The following is a 14,215-nucleotide window of genomic DNA, read 5'->3' on the forward strand; positions in this document are numbered from 1 at the left end:
GTAATGCTGTTTACCAACAATATAGGTATGGAGGCAGTCTCCTGTCGACTAAACATAAGCCCAAAAGAAATGATGGAGAATTGAATGTGAGACAAATGTAAGGAGAGGAGACTTAGAAAAAACAGTCCAAAATGTAGAATGCTGCTCTGGGAAGCAATTAGAAAGATAAAATGCTGTCATAACAGCCAAAGGAGAGCTTCCAAAATAACAAGAAATTTTAGTCTTATTAATGGTATCGTTTTTTGGAGAGGTCAAGTTGGAAGAAAACTAAGAAATGACCGATAGATTCTAAATGTTATATACAAGTACTACTCTGTCACAAAGAGGGATAGATTTTAGTCATTTACAGGGAAATTGATGCGGTTTAAAACCATAATATTAAGTTAAATAAATCAGACACTTTAAATATCAAATGGTTTGTCTTACATTTCAAACCCAAAATATAGATCCATTAAAGAACAAATTAAAAGATAGATAAGAGGAAACAGATAGATCCTTTGCAAAATGGAAGGGGACCAATTTATGGGGTTGTAAAGTAGGTTAAAATATATTTTGCACACGTACCAAGGCACCACGATGAATGGAATCATTACGTGTTTCAAGTGTGTTACAACAATAAAAAATTTAAAAAGCAAGATAAATAAGTATATGGTTGTCTCATTGATATTTTATGGGAAGTCATAAGATCTAAAAGTAATCCCTGAAGACAGATGATATGAGAAGGTGGAGTCTGTAAGTGTTGAACATTTTCCTGAAGAACTTAGTAATAAAAGGAATACTAGAAATGGAAAGGAAAGTTTTAATTTGGACAAGCTGATATTTTTAGCCAGAAATGGAGGAGATGTGGATGAAGGAAGAAAGGGCAGATAAAAGACTAAAAAAAAAAAAAAAAATAGAAAAGCAATAGTAAAGCAGTAGTAAAGTTAGCCTAGAAGAGAAAAGCTGCTAGTATAAATATGTTTGTAAAGGAAAAAGTGACATAAATTGAGAATTTGTACTTGGTGAACATTTATTTTCTGTGATACATGGAATTCATTTGTAGAGATACACAAGCAGTTTAGAAAGCAAATAAAATTTTTGAAAATTAAAAATTTGAAATTCCCAAATTTTGAAACTTTCAGAAAAACCAATAATTATTTATGAGGATAAGCTAACATGTGTACCCATCATCATATAACTCAGGTTTGGTCTTTGCTTCTTGACAGGTTCATTCAGAAAGCTAAGGAATTAAGAAAGGAGAAAGTGGATTGTAGGATTTACTCAAATTTTGTTTGTTCAAAATCACCTAATATTTATTTTTTTTAAAAATTTAGGTGGCTTAGACAAGCACAGAACCTATATTTGAGCGACTGATTGTACAGTTGAATCAGTATAATAAAGTAGTCATGAAAAATTTGAATGCTTGTCAATGAATTTTGAACTTTTAGGAACTGGGCTCTGTAGGAAAGAGTGAAGCTAGGCAGCAGCAAACTTTTTGAGACTAGGAACAACTGGAGTGTTTCTTTGAAAACTCTGTCATTAACAACAGTATTTTTGTGTAGGGTAAGATTTTCTTTAAACAGTACTGGAAAATGAATTCAGAGCCTCACACAGGATTGGCAAACATGGTACCACTGAGCTCCATCCCTGCTTTAAAAAAAATTTATTTTGACATAGAGTTAAATTTCCCAAGCTGTGGAATCTTTTGAGTTCCCATGCACCTTGTTTCCATTCTAGTCCTGCATGCATGCTATGCAGGGAAAATTGCTCATGACAGAGAGATGAAAGCAAATGGGAACTCGCCTGCACTTTGCTGATGTGCAGGAGAGATCTTTCCCAGAATTTCCTTTTTGGCAAAAGCTAATTTTTTAATTTGCATAAAAATGACTGTGATTTTCCTTTTACACGTGCACTTTGATTTACATTCTTCCATTTTGACTCACTTCTTCCTGGCGTATTAAAAGTCACTTCTCAAATTCTAAGAAGACAGTCCATTTTGGCTGTCCTTCAGACCATGCATCTTCATGATCACCCTCTAATCAAAGGCTGTTTCATACCCAACACTGGGTTAAAGAAAGGAACTATGCTGAATGGTCTCGGTGGAATTATTCTTTCTGCTATGGGGTAAGTAAAAAATTTATCTCTAGCACATGCTCTGTCTGGTATTTTAGCACCTAAAAATTTTGAAGATAGTATTATTTGTGTTAAAGAAATAAAATATTTTAAAAACAGGAAAATGTTAGTTCCAAGATTAATAAATAAGGACGATTTAGCAAAGACTTTCAAACAAGATAAGTTCTCAAGGCTTTTATTTATTTAATCTAATAGAAGAACACAGTAGAAAATAAAATAAAAGGATCTTAGGTTTTGAGAACTTAATAGAATTACCTTTGATGTGAATACAAATTCTGTAACTGTTAGCTCTGTGACCTTAGACTTAAAGTTTATGAGTCTTGAGTTTATTGTTACTATGGTTCCCATCTCTAAAACAATAATCAGTGATACCCACATTACAAGGCAGCTGCAAGGATTAAAGCACAATGATTCCTAATACACTGAACAACTTTTTGTCATCCTTTACAGTTATTGAAAGTGGCAACTCTGCCTCCTCCTTTTGTATTTTTCACTCATCACAGCAGCCATATGGTAGACATTCAAAAGATATACACTAGATGACTTCACAAGAACAACAGTGATATTTGTAATTAGATCACATTCCATGGAAATGCAGAGGTTGGGCTGCAAGCCACCCTAAACCTTCCTGAACAGTTGAAGAGCAAATGGCTCAGGACTAACAACCTTTATAAAAGTTAAATAGAATTCAGTAATAATGCCAGTCCCTTTATATTCAGTCTTTTTGTAAACTATGAAGTCAATGCAATCAGACCAACATTTATCAAATATTATAGTACATTAAGAGCTTATCTTACCATCGAGAGTTCTCCTTTTGATATATCCAAAATATTATGAGTGTATCTGTTAGGGTAATTTAGCACATTTGGAAGTTTTGATTCTATCTCTGAAAAATTACTGATCTCAGAAATTGAAAAAGACTCTTAAAGCTAGAAATGAGAAAAGATTATTTGGAATCATGGCTTCATGGTCTACCTCCAATGATTCTGTAACTGACTACTAACATTTAAAAGCTTGTTTTGGGAATATTTTTGAGAGAAAATTTTCAAAGCTTGCATTAAATGAAAATAGCAAGGTAAATGTGTCTAGTTGTCTTCCTAAGACCTCATGGATTGTGTCTAGATATTCCCCTAAAACCTCATGTGGTCATAGGTGGGGGGTTTTCAGAGATGGCTGTATCTGAAGTATGTGATGCTGGAATTGACTGGGAATGCAATGCTTAATTCAAGGGCACTAGAATTAAGGATGAGAGTAGCTTGAGTTGTGAGTACCTGGGTAACATAAAAGCGGTAGAAAGACACTGTTAAGTCTGCTTTTTGATTTGCTATCTTCTGTCTGCCATGAACTGTTTCTCCTCTGCAATGTAACCCTATCCTTGGAGCCAATGAATTATAAACTGAAACCTCTACAAATTGTGAACTAAATAAACCTTTCTTCTCAACTTTGGGCATCTGTCTCAACAATGAGAAAAATAAGACAGCAAAGAATAAGAAACAATATTACAAATAATTAGGAAAAGACTTATTTTGAAAATAACATCAAGGGTTATTAGTAGTACTTTTTTCCAACCAGTGTGACTTGCTATGATTTTTTTTTTTTTTTTTTGTACCAGGGATCAAACTCATGAGCTCACATTTGCCGGGCAGGTGCTTATGCCACTGAGCTAAATCCCCAGCCTTGCTATGAATTTTATTCAACCAAAAATGACTCCACACATATTTCAAGATCATATGCATTCAGAAGAGTCAGTTAAACTTATCTAAACATTTGCTTTAGAATGGCATATTTAACTTTTCTTTTATAGGACTTCTTTTAAATGCATCATGCTTTGGTGAATCACTGCAGAGAGTGAGTACGAATCACTTTTAGTTCTTTATTTATATTATTGCACATTGTCTGAATCATCCAAATGTGCATGGCTTTTAAACAGTGTAATGTTTTGCTGTTCTTTTGAGTTGCAATAGTATAAGAAATCCTTATCCTGTATCACTTGTGGATGTCTTCTACTGGTGAGAAGACTTGCAATGACAAACATTTCTGGTCCTGATCACTTAAATTCCATGGATTTAAACAACTTAGTAAAAGATTTAGCTTATGACTTTTTAGCAATAAATATGGTGAAGGAAAGAATTTCATTATATTTTTAAAAGAAAGTAGAACAGATATGTTTTTATTTAAATTGATTCACTAGCTATATTATAATGATTAAAACAAAAACAAAAGTAATTATTGAATAATTAAATACAGAAGCACTCAGTGTTATATTATTGCACTGCTTTAATCAACGTATCAACTAGAATAATGTAGGTGACCCTGTGCTAAAGATCTAGGAAAAGGAAAGTCAAAGGAAAATAGGGAGAACCATCATTGATATTAGCAAAGAAGGGCTAGACACCAGTCTCTGGTTAATATTTACTTAGCTAGCGTTCTGAAGCAAGTCCAAAATGTTGGCAAAGAGCAGAGGAGAGGTTTATAATATAATACTAAAAGAAATGTGGCTTCGAGTTCAACATAAGTTTGTTCAAATGTAATTCTACAGAGTTCTTATTGCATGTTATTGTAATATTAGAGCTATTAGAACCCGTTTTATTATTTGCAAACTGTTGATAACAATATAATACTGTGCTTAATGTAACAATTAAAATATAACATGTATAAAATATATAATATAATACTTTATAATGGCATATTTTAGCTATGTTGTTGACATTTGTTTGGTGCAGACTCAAGGTTTGAATGGTCTTTACTCTTCAGAAACCTACATTTTTAGTAGGTGACTACATACACAAGTAATGATAATTTGAGTGTGATGTACAGAGTGAAAAGATGGGACTAATGAACTGTTTGGATAAGTGCAAGGAACCAACACAGACAGAAGATACTTATTAACTATATACCGTTATTGATAATGCCAGGTAGGTATCTGTCTTAGTCTGCTCAGCTGCCATAACAACATATCATGAACTAGGCAGCATAAAGAGCAGGACTGATGTCTTATAGCTCTGGAGTTTGGAAGTCTGAGATAGGGGGATGTACCTGGCTAGGTTCTGTTAAATAATGTGTTCTGTCTTTAAATGACCATTTTCTTGTTGATCCTCACATGTAACCTCATGGGTGACACATACAGAGAAAAAATACCTTCTTCTAGGCTATCCATGGTATCATAAAAGGACTCCACTCTTAAAGCTCATTTAATCTTAATTATGTTCTAAAATACGTATTTATAAAAGTCATATTAGGTATTTGGCCTTCTGCTTATGAATTACAAAAGACACAATTCAAGTCATAGCACTATCTGGTTATTATATGCAGAGTTCATCAAGAGAATAAAAATAATCAGAAGTCCAGTCCACCAGAAATATTCTTACCAGATCAAAAGTCTCTTTCTTTCTTTCTTTCAAAAATGACAGTATCTAACTGTGCCTCTGGGAATTTTTGGTGCTGCTCTCTGACAATGCATGGCTTGGAGAAATGAGGAAATGGAAGAGGATGATGAGTCTATCCATCCTGAACACACTCGTTCTATTTTGATCCTGGTAATTCAGCAGGATTGGTCCTCGTTATTATTTGGATGGGAGAAAAGAATGATGAAAAATCAAGAACTGCCATTCCATTGTCTTTTGAATCTGTTTAGGTCTGATATAGTAGTAATGGTCAATTACCTTCACATGTAATAAAATCAAACAAAACAAAATAGTATAAATCAATCAAAACAAAAGATTGAAAATATTATTCAAAATAAGACAATGGGAAATCAGTAATGACTACCAAAATGTCTCTTGTTTTCTTCAAAATATCTGTCATACCTTCACACATAATGAAATAAAGTAAGATAGACTAATACACAAAAAACAAAAGACTGAAAGCATTACAGGACTTCAGAACAAGATAACAGGAAATGAACAATGGTTACTATAATGGCTCATTTTCTTCCAAATAGCCATCCATATTATCACACATAATAAAATCAAATAAAACACAGGAAAATAAAAACAATCAAACTAAGAATGAAAGCATTATAAGGCTTCAAAGCAAAATGACAGTAAATCAAAATGGCTACCATACTGTCTCATTTTCTTCAAAATAGTTGTTCATACCATCATACATAATAAGATCAAAGAAAACAAAACAATAAAATCAATTAAACAAAAGAATGAAAACATTATAGGACTCCAAAACAAGATAATAGGAAACAAACAACAGTTACTGTCATAGTGTGCTCAGATGGCCCCCACTTAAGCCTCATGTAATCATGGATGAAGCTAAATTTGGTGTTCATGATTGGTTTGTCGTCAGGTGCTGGGATTGGTGGTGTTAGTTCTACACTCACCCAGGAGTGGAGCCAGAATACAGTGTAAAGGCAGAGAAGAAGGCATGGCTTCTCTCTCTTGCCAGTTCGTGCCTTGCTGTTTGCTGTGGCCAGAAACAGCTGCCCCCCACCATGCCACCTTGCCTTGCAGCCGGCTGAGTGTGGATTGAAACCTCCAAGAACTGTAAGAAATATAGCTTTCCTTCCCTAATTTTGGGAATCAGGTATTTTGCCACAGTAATGAGAGAAAAGTAACCAAAACAGTAGCCATGATATATCCCAGTTGCATCCATATACCTAGTAAATGGAGCAATTGTTTTCTCTCTTTTGATTTTCAGCTTATAAATTTCTTGTCAAGTTAAATGTATTTCTTGTACGCAGTACACTGATAGATCTTATTTCTTGATCCACTCTCCCTATGTTTCTTTTTATTGTTAAATTGAGGCCCACTTACATTATTGGTTACAACCAGCATGCAGTGGTGCATCTCTGCCATGCTATTCTCCTGCTGTTGGACCTCCACTTTTCCCTTCATTCAATTGCCTGTCCTGTTTGGTGATTCTCCTCTGCTGCTGTTCCTGAAATCATGGTCATTTTTATCTCTTTCTGGAATATGCTTCAGCACTCTCTGTTGGGTTGGTGTGGTGGTCATGAATTCCTTCAGCTGTTCTTTATTACAGAAGTATCTTATTTTGCATCAATTTTGAAAGATAGATTTGTATGGTACATCAATCTGGATTGGGAATTGTTTTCTCTCAGGATTTGAAACATTTGACTCCAAACTTTTCTTGACTTGATAAGTCTGCTGCAATTCTGACTGGTTTTCCTTTATAGATAATCTGTTTCTTTTCCTTAACAGCTTTTAATATTCTGTTTCTGTGCTGAATTTCTGAGATCTTGATTATTATATTTCTGGTATTACTTTGGCTATGGCTAGTTGGAGTTGTATATGTCTCATCTATCTGCATGCCAGATCCTTTTCCCATGTCTGGTAAGTTTTCTGTGATTATTTCTGTAAATAGCTTTTTTAAAAATTTCATTTGTGTTGACCCCTGATCCTTCACTGATATGTATCACTCTTAAATTATTTTCTTCATGTCATCTTGAAGCTGTTGAATTGTTATTTCTTGGTTCCTTGTCATTTTAAAGAGATTCTTCCTTTCATAATTGCAAAATGCAATCCTGTCTTCTATGTCTGAAAGTCTATCTTTAGTCTCTTTCAAGTGGTTTTACCAGCTTTTGATTGACATTTTAGTTTTCTGGATATCTATTTGACTCTGTTTTATGAATTGTTCATTTAAGGTTTCCATCATTTTGCTATACCCCTCTTTTTTATAATCTATGTCTTCTTTTGATATGCTCAGCAATTCTTTCATTACATATGTGATTTTTTCTTTTACCTGAGGCAATATTCCTGATATGATTACAGTCTCATGAAGTTATTTCTTTATTTCAGTTGCTATCCTCTAGAAGACTTCAGGAGGGTCACTTCCATTTTCATCCATTACTATATCTCCCAGGCTTGTTCTGTGTGGGCTGGAGGTCTGAGATTGCCTCTTGCTCCTTCATGTTGACATTCTCCTGGGTTCCTACAAACAAGCTGGTTGTGAAGTGCCAGGCACTACTCATGTTGGCTGCCCCTCTTTGATGTAGGGGAATGGGAAAGGAACCTGGGGTTTCTTTGATTCCAGGTTCCCAGGGAAGTAGCAGAGGATGGGACAGGTTTCCATAGACCTGTGAGGCTACACTGGGGTTTCCCCAATGGCCAGGGATGCATGGTAGTGGGGCTGTTTCTTCTCTCAGTCTAGGTGTCTAAAATGGGACTCCTGCAGTGGTGGCTGGTACACAGAAGTGAGTTTGTCTGATCCTTCTGGTGGACAATGGCTGCTTGAAGGAAGCAAGGGTCTCCAATGTTGGTCTGTGAGTGCACAGAGTTTGCCTGGCTGCGTGTTCCTGCTCATGCTGGCTGCCCAAGGAAAACAAGCCTTCTGATGGTGGAGACACTGGTTGGCAAGCAGAGGCAGATCTGACTAGGTCCCCTTTGCTTGGGCTCTAAGCTATATTGACTTTTTACATACGATAAGTACATTTTCTTTGACATTTGGATATTAAGTGTAGTTTTCTAATCCTATCTAGCACATTATTCTTTCCACATGAAGGAAATTCATTTTCTCTTTTGCCTCATTCTATTTCAGTTTTCAAAAATACTGTTCCAAACTTACTATATTGATCTAATTAACTGTGGCAGTTTATGACCTAAAATAGTTTGACAAACACCCTTATAAAGAATACCAGAGTTTAGATGAGGTAATGGGATGCTTGCCATTAAAACAGATAAATTAAATTAGATTTGCAAAGACTTTGGAGTTATGGTTCAGACTAATCACAATTATATGGTGCCATTGTCTTCTTAGGTAGCTAAACTATGACGCCAGTCTCCTCACTGTTTGCTAACAATGAGAACCAACTTTAGAGATCTTTTTCAAATGGAGGCAAATACTACTAATATGACATAAATATTAATGATTAATTTCATAGAAAGGACAAAGAAGTGAAATGTCAATTTTAAAATGATTGTGCTTTCATTCTTCTTTGGTGATGTCACAGAATGTCTTATCTTGTTTTATTTTTTTCCTTTTCTTCTCTTTGTGACCATGGCTTCCTGGAGCATTTCGCTATGGCACACAGTCTGCCCACCTACCTCTTTGCTCTTCTGTCTTGTACTTTAAATCCTCTGAGCAAAACTCAAAGCTAGTTAGTTATTGGTCTCTCAATTAACTCAAAGACTTAAGTTATCTCTGGGGGAAGTCATTTTATAATTATTCATTTATTTTTAAATACTCTGTTGTTTAAGAAGATGTTGAGTCTTAGAGAGAAAAGTAGCCTTTTTAACGTCTGGACAATGTAGGAAGTCTGGGTGCTCTGGTATATTTTAGGTTCAGACCTGTCTAAGCTGAGCTTTCCATCTCTGAGTTTCAAATGGTTTTCAACTCTTGGGAGACTTTTTGCTACTCTGTCCCTACTTGAGTTGTCAGAAGGGTTTGATAACAAGGAGCCATGGAGGTTTTTGCTGATAAGAACTGTTATTTTAAATATTTTCATTAAAACATCTTGATATTCCAACATAACATAGCAGGATCAAATTTAATACAGATTTAGACCTAGCTTATTCACAGGAAAAAAGCTTCTGATGTTACTTAGTATGAGAAAAAAATGATCAGTAAATGTTTCAGTCAGCATAGCTTAACACATGTGGTTATCCCTTTAAATGAAGATCACATATTGTGTGCACTTGTAGAGAAGAAATAAAGTCCACTCAGTAAGAAAGTATATAAAATTCACAAACTACAAGATAATAGGCAGAAGGTTAAAAATACTCAGTATACTATTGCTATTTATAATAGGACAGAGTCTACTAAAAGTAATCAAGACATGTCACACATTAAAGGCAGGAAAAGAGACACCAACATGGTAAAATCTAAAGTGCAATCTTTAGGGATTTAAAGCCACAATAAATTAATCTCAACTTCTACTTCCTACCTAGATTAAAAAGAGTGAATACTATGTATGATCAGTTATAATTGACATGATTTATATACAAAGGTAATCAGTTATTATGGCCATGATGACTGCAGAAATTTGTAAAAAAGTGGAAAGTGTCAGAGTTTGAGTGAGTTCACACTCACTCAGGCAAAAGTTATGGAAGTCTAGGAAGTTTCCACCATGAAGAGCAAATGGGGAAAGAATGAAAAGTTCTTCAATGCCAAATACATTGGCCATGTTTCCTGTTACCTAAGTGGGGAACCATCAAAGACTTTATAGTAGTGTAGAGTCATAATTAATTCGGAGTGCGGCAAGGATATCAGTGATCACAACAATCTAAATGAGGAGAAAAAATAGAGATAGAAGTGGGTAGAAAGGATATATCAGGCAGTGCAAATGTAGAATTAACATAGCTAGGAATCCAAAAGTAAACGGAGAGGAGACATCAAGAACTAACTACAGGTTTACTTTGACTGAGACTAAGTATATGGTGATATAATTAAAAGAACCGATCAAAAAAGTAGATGTAGATAATGAGACTCAGTTAACTTTTGAACCTGTTGGGCTAAATTTTTCAAGTTAGTTCTAATGTGTAGTGGTGTTTGAAAAACAGGCCAAAGAGTTTCATGAAGTAATTAAACAAAAGTTACTGAAAAGTAAAATTACGGAATAAAAATAAGGCTAAAATATAATTTATTGTATATCATCATGTAACTTTATTTGATTTGATTTGATTGGCAATAGGAATCAAATTCACGACCTTGCATTTGCTAGACAGGCACTGTGTCACTGAGGTTTATGCGCAGCCCCAACATGCAGCTTCAAGGAAAAACTAGATTAGGGACAATGAATCTTTAAGAAGCTAGTGATGTTGGCATGATGATAGCAATAAGAAACACAGAAAGGTCTACAGAGGAGGGATTTGGTATCATGTCACGTAAAGAACAAGTCCCAAATCCTGTGTGACAACTTTGTCTCTATAGGAATGAGCTTTCTTGAGCTAATGTAAATTTCAAAAATGCTTAGTAGAAATCATGATAAGTGGAACTCAAAACTATAAAATGACACCCTCTTATTCAGTCAGGTAGATATATTTTTGTGTCTCAGTAACTAGCATGTAGTGTGTGTTCCATGCAGTTCCTTGTTTCCACTTCCTTCTGCAGATTGGTTGTGGGCATTGATACTAGAGGGACAGCAGAACAGTCAGAAGATGTATGACTAGATACCAGTAAAGAAAGATAGCCATGTTTTGCTTTATTTAAACATATAAAAGATCTCTTGTGGAAGTATAATTAGAATTTTTCTAATGGCTTTACAGAGCAGAATTATGACACAAATGCTATTTTGAAATAGCAGATAAATGCTTTATGTAAATAAAATTGCTTAAAGCATGATTATTTGGGGCTGTCAGTGAATTCAGTTATCAGAGATTAAAAATAAATGTATAAAATTGATAAAGATGTTCTAAATTAATTCCCATAAGAATTCTTTCATGTGGTTGGGAATATAGCTCAATCGCATAAGCACCTGCCTGGTAAGTATGAGGTCATCAGTTAGATTCCTAGTACAAAACAAAACAAAACAAAACAAAACAAAACAAAACAACCTTTCAAGCCTGTGATCTTATGAGCCCTTACCAAATAAGGAAATCTGTGATCCTAGACAAGATCTGAGGTATGGAAGAGGCAGAACTTTATTTGACTCATATAAAAGAAACACTTCCTTGAATACAAAAGTTCAAGAAAAAAATTCAAAAGCCCCAGAAAATGCTACATTTTCAATATTTAAATACCTATAAAATGTTCCCTACAGTTGATTATGATTTTCCTGTATGTAAAAGATTAGCTTTATAATCCTACTTAAGTCAATGGAGTAATCTAATATGAAAAGTAGGAGCTTAAGTTCTTATTAGTCTTGGCTACATAATGTGAAGGCACCCCCTAGATTTTCTAATACATGTAACTGGATACTTAGCAATTTAGTGTTGTTTTGTGTTGCTGAAGATTAATTGCCTTGATTTAACATTTTTTAAAACTCGATATCATTTTTGTTTCAAAATAGTGATCATGCATATAACTTTACTTTGCAAATAAATGTAATGTATGAAGTTTCTTTAACTGAAATAAAAACTAAGAATGTTATAATTTCATCAATGGTGAATGCTGAAAAAAAATGAAAAAGGAAAACAGCCCACTTAATGCATAAGGTAGAACAGAAGGCATTAATTTAGTTACATAGCTAATGTTGCTGTTGTCTTTTCAATGGATAAATAGGGGGTCTGGAAGATAAAGGTCCAATTTCCTAGTTCAGAGGTTTGCTGAGCATCCTGAAACATATACAACTTCCAACTCATAGTCCTCAATGAAGATTAGAAACGGGTTTTAACAAGATCAAACTGTGTAAGAGTGAGTGCTTTTTAATGAAGTAGAATATCAGATTTAGCAATTATACAATAAATATTAATTTATGATTATAACAATTTAATCAGGATTGTAAGAAACTCATTGAAAAGATTAATGATACATTAAATCTATGACCTTGGTAAAACTCAAGTAGAGTATCATATTTAAAAAAACGAATTATCATTTATTGGAAGTCCATTTATCAATATTCACTTATAGAATACCTTGCATATGACAGGTGATTAAAATGAAAACAGTAGCAGCAGCAATAGTAAGGACAACCAAAAGATCTCCAAAGTAGTACTTTCTTCCATTCATAGGTCATTGTTGGCTTGATATAAACTAAGGCAATACTTCAGTTAATATTTGTTAAATGACTAGAAATATGACCCGTATTATATACTGCTATTGAATTTAGAATACTATCATTATCACTTAACTGAAAGTACTATATGTGATTATACAGAAATTGCTGTTTTAAGCAGCAAACTTTAAGAGTTTATTGCCCTTTTGTCTCAAACATGGTCTAAAACCAATATGATAAAGTATTACTATAATAGTCCTATTTCTGTGTTTCCAAATTACCTCTACATCATAGGGTCTTGTTTCCAAGTTCCCAGCCTGCAAAGGTTTGAGTTATCAAAATGATATCAATTTAAGTAGTCATTAATTCAGTCCTTTTCTATGTTCTAACTAAAGACAAGAAGAAACCATCTTTGCTCACTATGCCAGGTTCTATCCCTTGGGACCGTGTGCAATAGTTGCGTATTTCTAGCAGAGTTTTCCTGGAACACTTTTTTTTTTTTTTTTTTTATCTTCTGCAGCAGGTCCTCCAACATACAGTTTGATTTTATGTGTCAATTTGGCTGAGCCACTGAGTGCTCAGAAATTTACATAAATGTTATCCTAAATATTGCTATAAGGTTGCTTTGTATGTAACAAACATTTGAATTCACAAACTTTGAGTAAAGCATATTGCCTTTTACAATGAGTAGCCTCATGCGGTCAGCTGAATGTCTGAACACAACAAAAAAACCTGACCTTCTCCTAACAAAAGATAATTGTTCAGCCTGCCTGCATACCCTGCAGACACTGGACTTTCTAGCTTCCACAACATTATGAAGCAATTTCTTACAATAAATTATTTTTATTATAATGAATTATATTTGTGCTATTGGTTTTATTTCTCTGGAGAACTTTGATTAATACAAAGGTTATAATTACTCCATGAGTGTGGGTAGAGCATACAGCAAGGCATAATGTCATTTATTACTGTTATCTGAGCTCAAGTACAAATCCTTCCTATTCAATCTCGGTTGAAACAGGTCAAAACAACTTTTCTGAGATTTATACAATAAATTCCTCTAATATTTATGTATGTGAATCCTGGGAGTACACAAAACCACGTGACATACATATTTTGCATAAATTATTGTCCTCATTTCTCACTGCTTTCCTATCATACATTCTGAGAGGTGGAAATCATGAGCCAAATCTAAGTTGTTCAAGATTTTGGGTATTCATCATCTATGAATATTCATATTTGTAGAGTGTACTGTTATTCTAATTAGCATTTCTTTGATTGCTAGCCAAGTGGAATATATTTATATAAGTTTGTTTAAGCTATTTTATTTCCTTTTCTGAGAATTGTTTGTTCATATATTTTACTCTCTCAGGATGGGGTCTGAGGACATTATACTTTCATTTTTCATATAATTTGAAAATACTTTTCTGATTTTGTTGTGCTCATTTACATTTTTTGGATTCCTTATTTTTCTAATATATATATATATATATATATATATATATATTATACAAAAACTTGGAAAATATAAAAAGGTCATATAGA

This window comes from Cavia porcellus, unplaced genomic scaffold, assembly GCF_034190915.1.
Source record: "Cavia porcellus strain 051 isolate PalLab524CR breed Dunkin Hartley unplaced genomic scaffold, mCavPor4.1 scaffold_10, whole genome shotgun sequence".
In the NCBI taxonomy this organism is placed as follows: domain Eukaryota; kingdom Metazoa; phylum Chordata; class Mammalia; order Rodentia; family Caviidae; genus Cavia; species Cavia porcellus.